Below are 13,393 nucleotides of genomic sequence, written 5' to 3'. Positions count from 1 at the left end.
AGTTTCTCAAGCTCTATAGATTCTTCAAGTTTAACTTCTATGCCCAACTTCATCTGTAGTGCAAGATCATTCACAGCATAAATATGAATGAAGACACAAGCAAAATGTGGGGACATGATGTCTGGTATCACTACTCTTGTAGCTGGTCAAGATTAGGGTTTAATAAAGCTGATATAAAACAGTGTTTCACAGTCCTAGTAAAGTAATAGGAGGGATTATGTGAAAAACCCATCAGAATTTTTATATCCAAATGAGAGTTATCCCCTTCACAATAAAAATTAACTTAAAAAAAAAGAAAAAAAAACAAATAAGTTGAATTCTTTTTTGTTTTGTTTTGTTTTTATTAATTTTTATTGGAGTATAGCTGCTTTACTATGTTGTGTTAGTTTCTGCTGTACAGAAAAGTGAATCAGCTATACATATACATATATCCCCTCTTTTTTGGATTTCCTTCCCACTTAGGTCACCACAGAGCATTGAGTAGAGTTCTCTGTGCTATACAGTAGGTTCTCATTAGATATCTATTTTATACATAGTATCAATAGTGTATATATGTCAATCCCAACCTCCCAATTCATCACTCCCCCCTTCCCCCATGGTATCCATATGTTTTTTCTCTACCTCTGGGTCTCTATTTCTGCTTTGCAAATCATTTATACCATTTTTCTATATTCCACATATATGTGCTAATATACGATATTTGTTTTCCTCTTTCTGACTTACTTCAATCTGTGTGACAGTCTCTAGGTCCATTCACGTCTCGGCAAGTGACCCAATTTCATTCCTTTTTATGGCTGAGTAATATTCCGTTGTATAATGTACCACATCTTCTTTATCCATTCCTCTGTTGATGGGCATTTAGGTTACTTCTATGACCTGGCTATTGTAAATAGTGCTGCAATGAACATTGGGGTGCATGTGTCTTTTTGAATTATGGTTTTCTCTGGGTATATGCCCAGGAGTGGGATTGCTGTGTCATATGGTAATTCTCTTTTTAGTTTTTTAAGGAACCTCCATACTGTTCTCCATAGTGGCTGTATCAATTTACATTCCCACCAACGGTGCAAGAGGGTTCCCTTTTCTCCACACCCTCTCCAGCATTTATTGTTTGTAGATTTTTTGATGATGGCCATTCTGACCAGTGTGAGGTGATACCTCATTGTAGTTTTGATTTGCATTTTTCTAATAATTAGTGATGTTGAACATCTTTTCATGGGTTTGTTGGCCATCTGTATGTCTTCTTTGGAGAAATGTCTATTTAGGTCTTCTGCCAATTTTTGGATTGGGTTGGGGTTTTTTTTGATACTGAGCTGCATGAGCTCTTTGTATATTTTGGAAATTAATCCCCTCTCAGTTGCTTCATTTGCAAATATTTTTTCCCATTCTGAGGGTTGTCTTTTCATATGGTTTATGGTTTCCTTTGCTGTGCAAAAGATTTTAAGTTGAATTAGGTCCCATTTGTTTATTTTTATTTTTATTTTCATTACTCTAGGAGGTGGGTCAAAAAGATCTTGTTGAAATTTATGTCAAAGAGTGTTCTACCTAGTTTTTCCTCTAAGAGTTTTATAGTGTCTGGCCTTACATTTAGGTCTTTAATCCATTTTGAGGGTTTTTTTTTTGTGTATGGTGTTAGGGAGTGTTCTAATTTCATTCTTTTACATGTAGCTGTCCAGTTTTCTCAGCACCACTTATTGAAGAGGCTGTCTTTTCTCCATTGTATATTCTGGCTTCCTTTGTCATAGATTAGGTGACCATGGGTGCATGAGTTTATCTCTGGGCTGTCTATCCTTTTCCATTGATCTTTATTTCTGTTTTTGTGCCAGTACCATACTGTCTTCTTTACTGTAGCTTTGTAATATAGTCTGAAGTCAGAGAGCCTGATTCCTCCAGCTCCATTTTTCTTTCTCAAGATTGCTTTGGCTATTCAGTGTCTTTTGTGTTTCCCTACAAATTGTAAAAATTTTGCTCTAATTCTGTGAAAAATGCCATTGGTAATTTGATAGAGATTGAACTGAATCTGTAGATTGCTTTGGGTAGTATAGTCATTTTCACAATATTGATTCTTTTAATCCAAGAATATGGTATATCTCTCCATCTGTTTGTGTCATCTTTGATTTCTTTCAAGAGTGTCTTATAGTTTTCTGCATACAGGTCTTTTGCCTCCTTAGGTAGGTTTATCCTTAGGTATGTTATTTTTTTTGTTGCAGTGATAAATGGGATTGTTTTCTTAATTTCTCTTTCTGATCTTTCATTGTTAGTGTATAGGAATGTGAGAGATTTCTGTGTATTAAGTTTGTATCCTGCAACTTTACTAAATTCATTGATTAGCTCTCGTAGTTTTCTGGTGGCATCTTTAGGATTTTCTTTGTATAGTATCGTGTCATCTGCAAACAGTGACAGTTTTACTTCTTTTCCAATTTGTATTCCTTTTATTGCTTTTTCTTCTCTGACTTCCATGGCTAGGACTTCCGAAATTATGTTGAATAATAGTGGCAAGAGTGGACACCTTTGTCTTGTTCCTGATCGTAGAGGAAATGCTTTCAGTTTTTCACCATTGAGAGTGATGTTGGCTGTGGGTTTGTCATATATGGCCTTTATTATGATGAACACAGGTTCCCTCTATGCTCACTTTCTGGAGAGTTTTTATCATAAATGGGTGTTGAAAAAACTATAGCAAAGATCAAGGAAACTAAAAGCTGGTTCTTTGAGAAGATAAACAAAATTGATAAACCTTTAGCCAGACTCATCAAGAAAAATAGGGAGAGGATTCAGATCAACAAAATTAGAAATGAAAAAGGAGAAGTTACAACTGACACTGCAGAAATACGAAGGATCATAAGAGACTACTACAAGCAACTATATGCCAATAAAATGGACAACCTGGAAAAAATGGACAAATTCTTGGAAAAGTACAACCTTCCAAGACTAAACCAGGAAGAAATTGAAATTGTGAACAGACCAATCACAAGTAATGAAATTGAAACTGTGATTAAAAGTCTTCCAACAAACAAAAGTGCAGGACCAGATGCCTTCACAGGCAAATTATATCAAACGTTTAGAGAAGAGCTAACTCCTATCCTTCTCAAACTCTTCCAAAAAATTGCTGAGGGAGGAACACTTCCAAACTCATTCTATGAGGCCACCATCTCCCTGATACCAAAACCAGACAAAGATATCACACACAAAAAAGAAAATTACAGGCCAATATCACTGATGAACATAGATGCAAAAATCCTCAACAAAATACTAGTAAATTGAACCCAACAACACATGAAAAGGATCATACACCATGGTCAAGTGGGATTTATCCCAGGGATGCAAGGATTCTTCAATATATGCAAATCAATCAATGTGACACACCATATTAACAAATTGAAGAATAAAAATACCATATGATCATCTCAATAGATAAGTTGAATTCTTTAACTATTATTCTTAAAGTTATGAGCCATCAAATGTTGTCCAGGCTCATGGGTCAAATCAGAGATGGCCAGGACCTAAAGATCAGATAGGCCATCAGGGATTACATTAGCTCTAAAAAGGGCCTAAGTGTTATGAAACAAATTTAAGGAGGTGACCAAAATGTCAGGGAGACCTGGAAGTGCAATAGTAGAGGTCAACACAAGAAATAGGCAGAAGGAATCCAGGAGTCCCAAGAGCAGATAGAAGTGTAGTATTAAAGTAAGAATTAGAAAGGCCTGAAGCGAGGCAAATCAGTACCCTATTCTTAGGGGAAATGTATTATCAATTGGGGAACCAAATAAGAGGTTTGGATTCTAGAGGAAGTTATAGGAAATTAAGCAAGACCCCAATAAATTTATGGGGTGAAAAAGTCAGAGTAAGACTGAATTTCTAATATTTCCCCTGTGCAAAACTAAAATTGTTCCAAGAGCCTAGGACAGAGCTAAACTCACAGGGATTTTCGAATGCTCTTAGGCACAACCAAAATTGTAAAACTTGTCAACCACAGCACTGTTGTGGTGAAGAAGTCAGTCACATAATTCTAGTAGTACTTTAGAATGACTATCCTATTAGCCTGACTGCCTGCCTTTGAGAATTGAATTCTACATGGACAGTATAATCATTGTTAGCAGAATAGCATCATCGTTGGCAGAACAGTTATCCTCATGTGTAGTTGGATCCTGTACCCTTTTGGGGTCTCTGGCATGCTGAATTTGCCTCTGAGGTTTCTAGCACTTTTACTCCTTGGACATACTAGAAAAGCCATCTTCCATCCTGGTTACTATTCTGCTTGAGAACACCTTGCTTTGTCCAACTTCCCTTGAAAGTTCAAAACAAGTGTCAAGTCCTTCCTGTTTTCATTCATCACTCAAAATGCACTGATATTTTTTCAGAAACTTCCTTGTGTTTAGTGTTTCTTCCAGAACAAGTTAGCTTCTTCATCCAAATTGGATTCCCAGCCATCATTCTCATAATTGCAAGGCATTAAGACATTTAACAAAGCAAATCTTTGACCTTTTCAATATTTCCATTGGGGTCATTTCGATGACTAGATGATCAATTCGTACATCAGCATGGACATCTTTCCTGAACCAATTCTTGCTCTTGATTCTATTCATCCCCTCATAAGTATTTCTTAACACATAAAGTATCTTACTTGCAAATTCATTTCACACAGTCTCAATATTGATCCTTTGCTCTACACAATAGCCACTCATTTTTTTCAGTGACATGAAAATAGCATGCATTTCACCACCAGTGCTAGCTAGTGCAGGACTGACTGGCTGATGTTGACAATTTTGTTCCTGAAAGTTAAAACATGGTTCCCATTTGGCCTTGGTCACAGTTTCAAACATTGAGTAACAACTTCCCTTTGGATTGTATAGAGGTAGACTCAAGGATGATTATTTTAGAAATTAGGACACTTATGTTGTCCTTTCTCTTTCATATATTTTGTAATCATCATCCCAGCCAGAACTAGCTGAAGGTCATTGCTCCATGGACTTGAAGGTAGGTAAGTAGGGCTTACTAGGGTCCCTGAGTCTCAGCTTAGTTACTGACATGTACCTGTTATAGCACCCTAGAATATTTGTCTTATCCTATCTCTTGAGGAACTACAGTATATGGTAGTGGTTAAGATAGCAGGCCGTGGAGTTAGAACTGGGTTTGAAACCTAATTTGACCATTCTCTACCTTGGTTAAGTGAATCCCTTTCACCGAATTGCAGTTTCCTCATTTATACAATGAAAATAATGTCTACCTGCAAAGTTCACAAGGCTTAAATGAAATAATATATGTAAAACACTTAGCTTGATACCTAGCACATATTGAGCTCTCTACTATTAATTGGTGGGAAGACCAGACTGACTTAGTGAAAAGTCAGGATATCTTTCAAGGCTATAAAGCAATGCCTCCACTAATATTGACTCTTCTTGTTCAGAAACTTGCTTCACAGAGTAATGTCAGAAACATTCCATTCCAGCCATGCTCCAAGGGGAGGCTGTGACTCTCTCAGGCTTGTGGGATATATTTCTGTTTCCTTGGGACATGACCCCACACCAGTTATTCTTGAGCTAAAGACACTGCAGACCTTTAACTTCCCCACTAAAATGGTCTTGGCTCTCTCTTTTCTTCATCTGCCACTACCACTAGCTAAGGACTGAGAGCTTCCATTAATTCTCTATGTCTCTGTATACCAGGCTGACTTTATTCAAATGAACTTCCTTCTCAATGGATTGATTAAGTGAGGTCTTGTTGTTTGTTATTGTTACTTCCAAATATACACAGTGAATTGTATTACCAAGTAGATGGCTTAATGGGATCCATATTAATAAATAGATAAATGTAGTCGGGTTTCATGTGAAAATGAAACTTGCATTACCCATGTGGTTCTGTTTAAGGTATTAATTTACCACCAACCCTCTCCTTTCCTTTTGTAGCCGGTGAAATAGTAAACTCCAAACCTAGTTTATAAATAAGACAGTCCCATATTATGAATTAGTGACATCCAAATTAATGAGGTTTACTTTATCTATATTAACCCTAACTACAATGATATATCACTTATCTGAAGGTTCCCTTCCTAGAAACCATAATCGTCTAGTACTCTCAGAGCTAAAGTCTAAAAATTAACCTTTAAAAACTTTACAGCAGCCAAAAGAGATAATATAAAATCTATACATCAAAAGTCATGCAGAGTACTTAAAGAAAAACTCCTAAGGCTTTCAGTCTTACTTTATACACACTTGTAACTCAGCATGGTTTCTGAGCCTAGGATAGAACAGAAGATGTCAAAGGGCTACTGGAGGCATAAACAATATAATCAGCAAGCAAAAACTTTAGAAAGAAGACAGGATGCTTCTTAAAAAATAGACAGCCTGGGGCCATTTATTGGATGATTAAACAGTCTGACACACTAAGGATACACCTTACATCCCAGCCCAACTCAATGATTAGTGTCCATAAAATGACCTGGAATCAACCTGAAAAGGGCAAATTGTGTCAGGTTCACTTGGCATGAAAAAGCAGGGATGGGCAAAATAGGTGAAGGGGATTAAGAGATACAAACTTCAGCTTTAAAATAAACATGCCTTGGGGATGTACACGTAGGGAATAGAGTCAGTAATATTATAACAACTTTGTATGGTGATGGATGGTAACTGGTCTCATTGAGGTGATCATTTCATAATGTATAAAAATATCAAATCACTATGCTGTACAGCTGAAACTAATATAATATTATATGTTAATTGTAAATCAATTTTAAAAATATAGAGACATCCATTTGAAACAATTACAATGAAAAGGACTTGGCCACTGCAAGTACACTTCTATTATGTGAAACATGCACTTGCAAACATTTCCTTGCCAACCAATGCCAAACAGATCAGGTGTTAAGGTATCTGCCAACCAAGGCATGTCACACTAGGTTCTGCCAGTCTGGCTTCAATGAACAGATAAGGGATTGTAATGAGCCCATTATTTATATGTAAATAAAGCAGATGCTGGTGAAATGTTCATGAAACCTTTTCTCTCCCCTCCCTGAGGTGTCACACATGTGAATATTACCAGAGTAGGTCGTGTCCCAGTTATTTACAACTTTGAGTTAATGAGGTGGCTGTTTTGCTGCATCTGCGTGTGGTGGTGGTGGTGGTGGGGGTATTCTCCAGGGATAAGTCCTGGAGCTCCAGAGAGTTTATTAGACAAAAAGGATACTTGGGGCTGGCCATTTTGCCATACCACCTCCCAGAAGAAATATGTTCCAGCAAGAAAGGAAGATATTGGTAAGGAAAAGTTATTTTTCCAGGTTTCTAATGAAATCAGGGAATTTCCTCTCACCTTGTTACCAATAATAAACATGCCTTCTGGGGGGAGAGGAGAAGTGCAAAATAATGGCCTCCCAAGGAGCTGTTATGCACTTGCTTCTAATAACTCCTCGTGAGTCCATCTCCCAGTGAAGTTCTTTGTAGTTAAAAATGCCTTCTTTAACTGAGTCATGTGCGACCAACTAAAACCACCAACTCTGCAGTGAATGCTGCACTAACTCCTTAATCCCAAAAATTAGTGTGCAAAGGAAGGAAGGAAGATGACGAAAGAAGCAAGCTATTGGCTATAAGAAAGGGAGCCACTTACAAACCTAGCTACAGGGCGTGCATATGTTGCTTATAAGTAAATGCACTGTGTGTGTATCTACACAGTATGATTTATGTGCATCTTGTATGGAGACACATATGAAAGATAGTGTGTGTGTATATATTCATACCCATATATATCTGTGCACATGTATGGATGATATGAGTGTCTATGTAAATAGAATGTTTACACTGGGGCCGTTTAGTGGAGGGATAAAGAGCTCAATGCACTTTAACATAGCTCCTAACAACACCCTATGTTTTAGCCCAGCCCCCAATAATGAGTACCCATAAATATGGCTTGGGATCATCCAGAAAATGTTGTATCAGGTTCATTTTGGTATAATAAGACAGAAAGCTATCTGTTTGAGACAAATTAAAAAGACTTTGTTATTTCAAGTTATGCTTTTATTATTTGGGACCTGCATGTATAAAGAGCTTCCTTCCCAGCCAGTTGCAGACAGATCAGGTGTTACAGTATATGCCAACCAAAGCAGGTCACACTAGGTTCTGTCACTGTGGGTATGGGTCTGTGTGTCAACATTTTGTGTCTGTGGTGTGTGCATGTGTGTTTGTGTGCACTTGCTCAAGTTGGGGTGTGTTTATGCATGTAGAAATGGGCAGATGTGAGGGGATGTACATTTTTTAAATGAATTCAATCTGATGCGAACACTTGGTTTCTGCTCAGCCTCTTGCCTTGACTATCATTGTTCCTGGCTTCCCTTTCTGATACCCTATTTTGCCTTTTTCAATGGAGGTCCCATGGATCAAATTTGGCTCAGTTAGAGATTGCTCGGATTATCTGACCCTGCCCAGCAACCCCATTGCCCCATCCTGTAGCCTCAACTGCATCCTCTTGCCAAAGCTGCACCTGTCCTTTGGTCCATTCTGGCCAGAGCTACTTCCTTGAAACTGACCTAATGACCCAGCTTAGGCTAAGTTAAGCACTAGTCCTGGCAGAACTAGGGGCAGAGTAAGGTGACAAGGTTGGACTGCAGGGCTCTGCATGGTGTGAACCAGGCTCCCTTGGGGACAGTAGGAACCTGGATGCATGAGAGGCTGTCTGATGTGGGGAGCACTGATTTGGGGTGGGGGAAGCTCACCAGAAGCTCTCAGGATCCTTGATCCAAAGAGAAAACCAAGTGGAGAAGTGAAATGAGAACCAAGTGTGGAGGGTTGATGGAGGGTCATCAGTGAGAGGAAGGAAGAGGAGAGAAGAGTAAAAGAAAATATGGAGTGTCCTGGAATACCATTCCAAAGAGAGCCAAGAAGTCCCAATGCTGTCCCTAGGAACACAACAGACAACCATTTATTGAGAGATTACTATATGTCAAGCACTTGCCAGGCACTGGGTGTATCTCAGTAAATAAGACATAGTCCCTTCCTTCAAGGAGCTTGCTGCATATTTGAGGAGATCAAGAAGCAAGTTGTTTTTCATATTTCTGTGTGAGAAGTTCCACAGTAGATGTAAGAAAAGACTTCCTGGAAAAATGGAGTTAGGCAGATGAATAGTGGGGAGGGGAATGAACATTTAAAGGCCACGTTTTGACTTCAGGATAAAGTCCAAATTCCTTGGCTTGGAATAGAAGGTCCTTCATGAATTGGCTCCAGCTTCTCAGTTCTCAGTTGTCACCACCATTGCCCACACACTCTAGATCCAGCCATGTTGGATTTCTTGCAGTAGTTTGGACATGCACACTCTCTTTCACTTCCAAACCATTGCAGGTGATGATCACTTTACATGGAATGGCTTCCCCAGGCCCCACCCATGCAATCTACTTATTTGATTCAGCTCAGATAACACCTCCGCTGGGAAGTCTTCCCTTAACCTGGCCAACCTCCTGCCTCAGATTGGTTTGGGTGCCTGTATTAGTTTGCTAGGGCTGCCCTTACAAAGTACCATAAATTGAGTGTACTAAACAACAGAAATTTTTTCTCACAGTTCTGGAAGCCAGAAGTTCAAGATCAAGGCAGCATTGATTCCTTCTGAGGGCAGTGAGGATGAATCTGTCCCATGCCTCTCTCCTAGCTTCTGGTTGTTTGCTGGCAATCTTTGGTGCTTCTTGGCTTATGGACATATCATTCCCATCTCTGCCTTCATCTTCATGTGGTGTTCTCCCTGTGTGTGTGTCTTTCTCTCTAACTTTCCCCTTTTTATAAGAGCACCAGTCATATTGAATTAGGGCCCACCTGAATGACCTCATTTTAACTTGATTACCTCTGTAAAGACCCTATCTCCAAATAAGGTCACATTCTGAGATACTGGGCATTAGGATTCCAACATATCTTTCTTTGGGGGACAAAATTCAACCCATAACAATGACTCTCCCTCCCCAGCGCTGACATAAGACCCTACACTTTTCATAGCATTAATCAACCTAATTATAATTTTCTGTTTACTTACTTGTCTCTCACCAAACTGTGAGCTGCATGAGAGCAGGGAGCATGCTTTATTCATTGTTGTAACCCTAGTATTTCAATACTTAAAACAAAACCAAGCACATAGTAAGTATTCAGTACATATTTGTCACAGTGTAAGTGTCACTCCTTTGATCAGAGGCCAATCCCTTCACATATGCACTGGAACTTGGACCTTCCAGCCTTTTCAGGGACCATAAGATACTATATCCCTCTGGTCTCCTACATCTTCAACTTCTCCCTTTCTAATAAATTCTTCTTCCTAGTAGTATTAAAATATTTTCTATTACTTCACACTGTAAAAACAAACATCTTCCTTAAGCTCCTTGTTCCAGCTCTCACCAAATCAATTTCCTTTCAGAACCAGGTTTCTCCAAAGCATTATCTACACATGGTGTCTCCTTTCCTTCACCTTTTATTTATTTCTTTTTCTCACTCCAGTGTGACTTCTGCACTCATCACTCTACCAAAAGCTCTTTTAGTGAGGTCATCAATGTCTCCATGTTATCAGATACAATGGACTCTTCTCTGTCCTCAGATTACACCTCCTCTCAGCAGCCTTCAGTATAGTTTACCAGGCTTTCTTCCTTAAAACACTCTCTTCTCTCTACCTGAATGAGCCTACACACAGGTTTTCCTGCTACCTCTCTATCCCTTCCTCATCCTTATTCTTCCTCTATGTGACCTCTAAATGATGGAATTCACAGGGCCCCATTCTGGGCTCTTTTCTCTTCTCTCTCTAAACTGTTTCTCTACATGATTTCCCCCATTTCCATGATTTTAAATGCCATCTACATGCTGATGGCTTCTAAATTCTTATTTCTAGCCCAGATATCTCTTCTGAGTTCCAGAGCAGTATATTTAACTGCCAACTTAACATCCACTGCTATATCAGTATACTCTTATCCAAGATTAATCTCATCATTTCTCTTCTCCCCCAAACCTTGTCCTTTTCCAGGGTTCTTTCATCTCAGCTAGTGGCACAAGCACATATTCAATTCAAAACCAGTAACCTAAAAGTTATTTTTGATTCCTCCCTCTATAACCCATTACCAAACTCTATAATTCCTACCTCTGACTATATTGAGTTCAATTCATTTCTCCCCATCTCTGTCACTACTCTTCTAGTCCTTACCACCATTGTCTCTCACTGGTAACATTGTAACAGTGTACTAATTGGTTTCTCAATGTCTATTAGCTCTCCAGTCCCATTAAAAGTCATTTTCCACATAGCAGCCAGAATGATCTTAAAACATAAAATGGATCCTGTCACTCTACTAAAAATCATTCAAAGAGTTCTAATCTCACAGCGAAATGCAGTGAGGCATGGTATTATCTGGTTCCTGCCTACTTTTCTAGATCCTTCTGTGATGTTCTCCCCTTTGATCACTACATTGTAAACACATTAGCACTTTCTCTGTTCCCCAAACATTCTAAGGTCTTTACTACTGCAGGACCCTGCTGTTATCTAGTCCCTCTGTTGAAATCCTGCCCTGCCTTATCAGAGAAGTCTTCTCTGATATTTCCAACCCAATCCAAATTATGTACCTGTTGTGGTCTGAAAGTGGGTTGGAAAAGAATTTCCAGACACAAGGCAGAATGTAAAGAAGATGGAATTTATTAAATGGAATGGTCACTGCCAGAACAGCGGGCTGACTTCCTAGTAGTCTGAGAGAGCCGACCCCGAACATGTGCTATTAGTCAGTTTTTATAGCCAGAGAACAAAAGAATGGTCCGAGGTGAAAATTTCATTTTCTGATTGGTCGAAGCACATATAACATCTTTCTGTAGAGTGGGAGTGGGACAGAGCAGATGCCTTTCCTTATTTGGGACAAGAGAGAAACATGTCCCATCGCCCAGGTGGGCTCAGGAATTTCGTAACCATCGCAACATGGCGGTGAGGACAAGAGTCTGATAGGGTGTGTATCGCTGAAACTTCTTCAGGCAGGATTGTCCTTTGTCCTTGAAGCACCATTGTCCTTGGAGCACCACAGTGCCCTTGTTATATGCCTTCCTAGAAGCCTGTGCTTTTCCTTTATAACATTTATCACAGTATTAAATTTTGGAGGATCATCAGTATATAGGTAGTACTTGAAGTCAAGGAAATAATAGTAATCTAGTAAGGGAGGAAGACATATAACCATTCAACTATTCACTCAACAAGTAGTCATTGACTATCTCCTATGCCAAGCACTAAAAATTCAGTGGTAAAACACCAGATAATGTGATTACTGCTTAAACCTAGGTCCACAATGAATCCCATGGAGATACAGGAGAGTATCACTTTACTCAATGTGTTGGATGGGAGAAAACAATCAGGTAAGATTTCCTGGTAAAGATGATGATGAATCCAAGTGTTAAAATATGATGGGGCATTAACCAGGTGAAAAACAAATATAGGCAGGAATTTTCAGTCAAAGGACATGAGTAAGGATGCACATGTATGATATGGTAAATTGTGAGATGGAGCTTGGTAGGAGATGAGATTGCAAAAGAAAGCAGGAGCAGGGTCATGGAAGACTTTGAAGCCCACGCTGAGGAGCTTGGATTTGATCATGTGAAGACAAGTATCAAATGTCGACTGTATGAAGTGTACTATGCTGGGTACTTGGGGGTACAGCTAGAAATGACTTTCTATCTCTGTCCTGGGAGGGTTTACAATCTCACTGGAAAGATAAGGCATGCACACAAAATGTGAAGAGCAGTGCATGCTTACATGTCAAATAAAGGGGAATAGAGTACTTCTGAGGGGAATAAATTACATGAGGAAGACAGCAGGGAGAGTTCTGAGAGAACATAGTACTTGAGTTGGGTCTTAAAGGAAAAAAGGGGGTGTATTTAGCTAAGCAAGGGACATTCTGAGCTTTTGTGTTTGTTCATATGTTCTACTAAAAGCTTTGTTAGGTCTTTTACATTATGTTGTTTCATATTAATTGTAAAATTATTCTTAAAATTAAGGTAAATAAAAATATTGGGATTTTATGTGCAGAGGTTCTCTTTATAGACAGTGCTTTCAAGAACTACATAGTCTACAAACAGTGTAAAAATATATAATCTGAGCAATTTGAATACCAAGGCCACCAGACTGTAATATCTTTGAGGTCAGATGCTGTGTCTACATTGTTCACTATTCTATTCCTAGCACCTAGCACGATGCCTGGATAATATTAGTTTCAATGCATATTTTTGATTCTCTCCCTTAGCAGAGTCTTTTTGCTTCCCTTCTCTCTTGAAATGTAGCTTGAATATATCCATTGATAATATTAGGTAGCTGGTAGCAGATACAAAAATAAAACAAAAGCACAAGTGAGGCCATCAAGACTAACTCAGGTATATAGCAGAAGGAGGATCTGGGAGGAGAGCATAAAGAAAGAAATGAAAAC

Source organism: Balaenoptera ricei, chromosome X (genome assembly GCF_028023285.1).
Source record: "Balaenoptera ricei isolate mBalRic1 chromosome X, mBalRic1.hap2, whole genome shotgun sequence".
In the NCBI taxonomy this organism is placed as follows: Eukaryota; Metazoa; Chordata; class Mammalia; order Artiodactyla; family Balaenopteridae; genus Balaenoptera; species Balaenoptera ricei.
The sequence above is the reverse complement of the archived record's forward strand: the minus strand, read 5'-3'. Positions refer to the sequence as shown.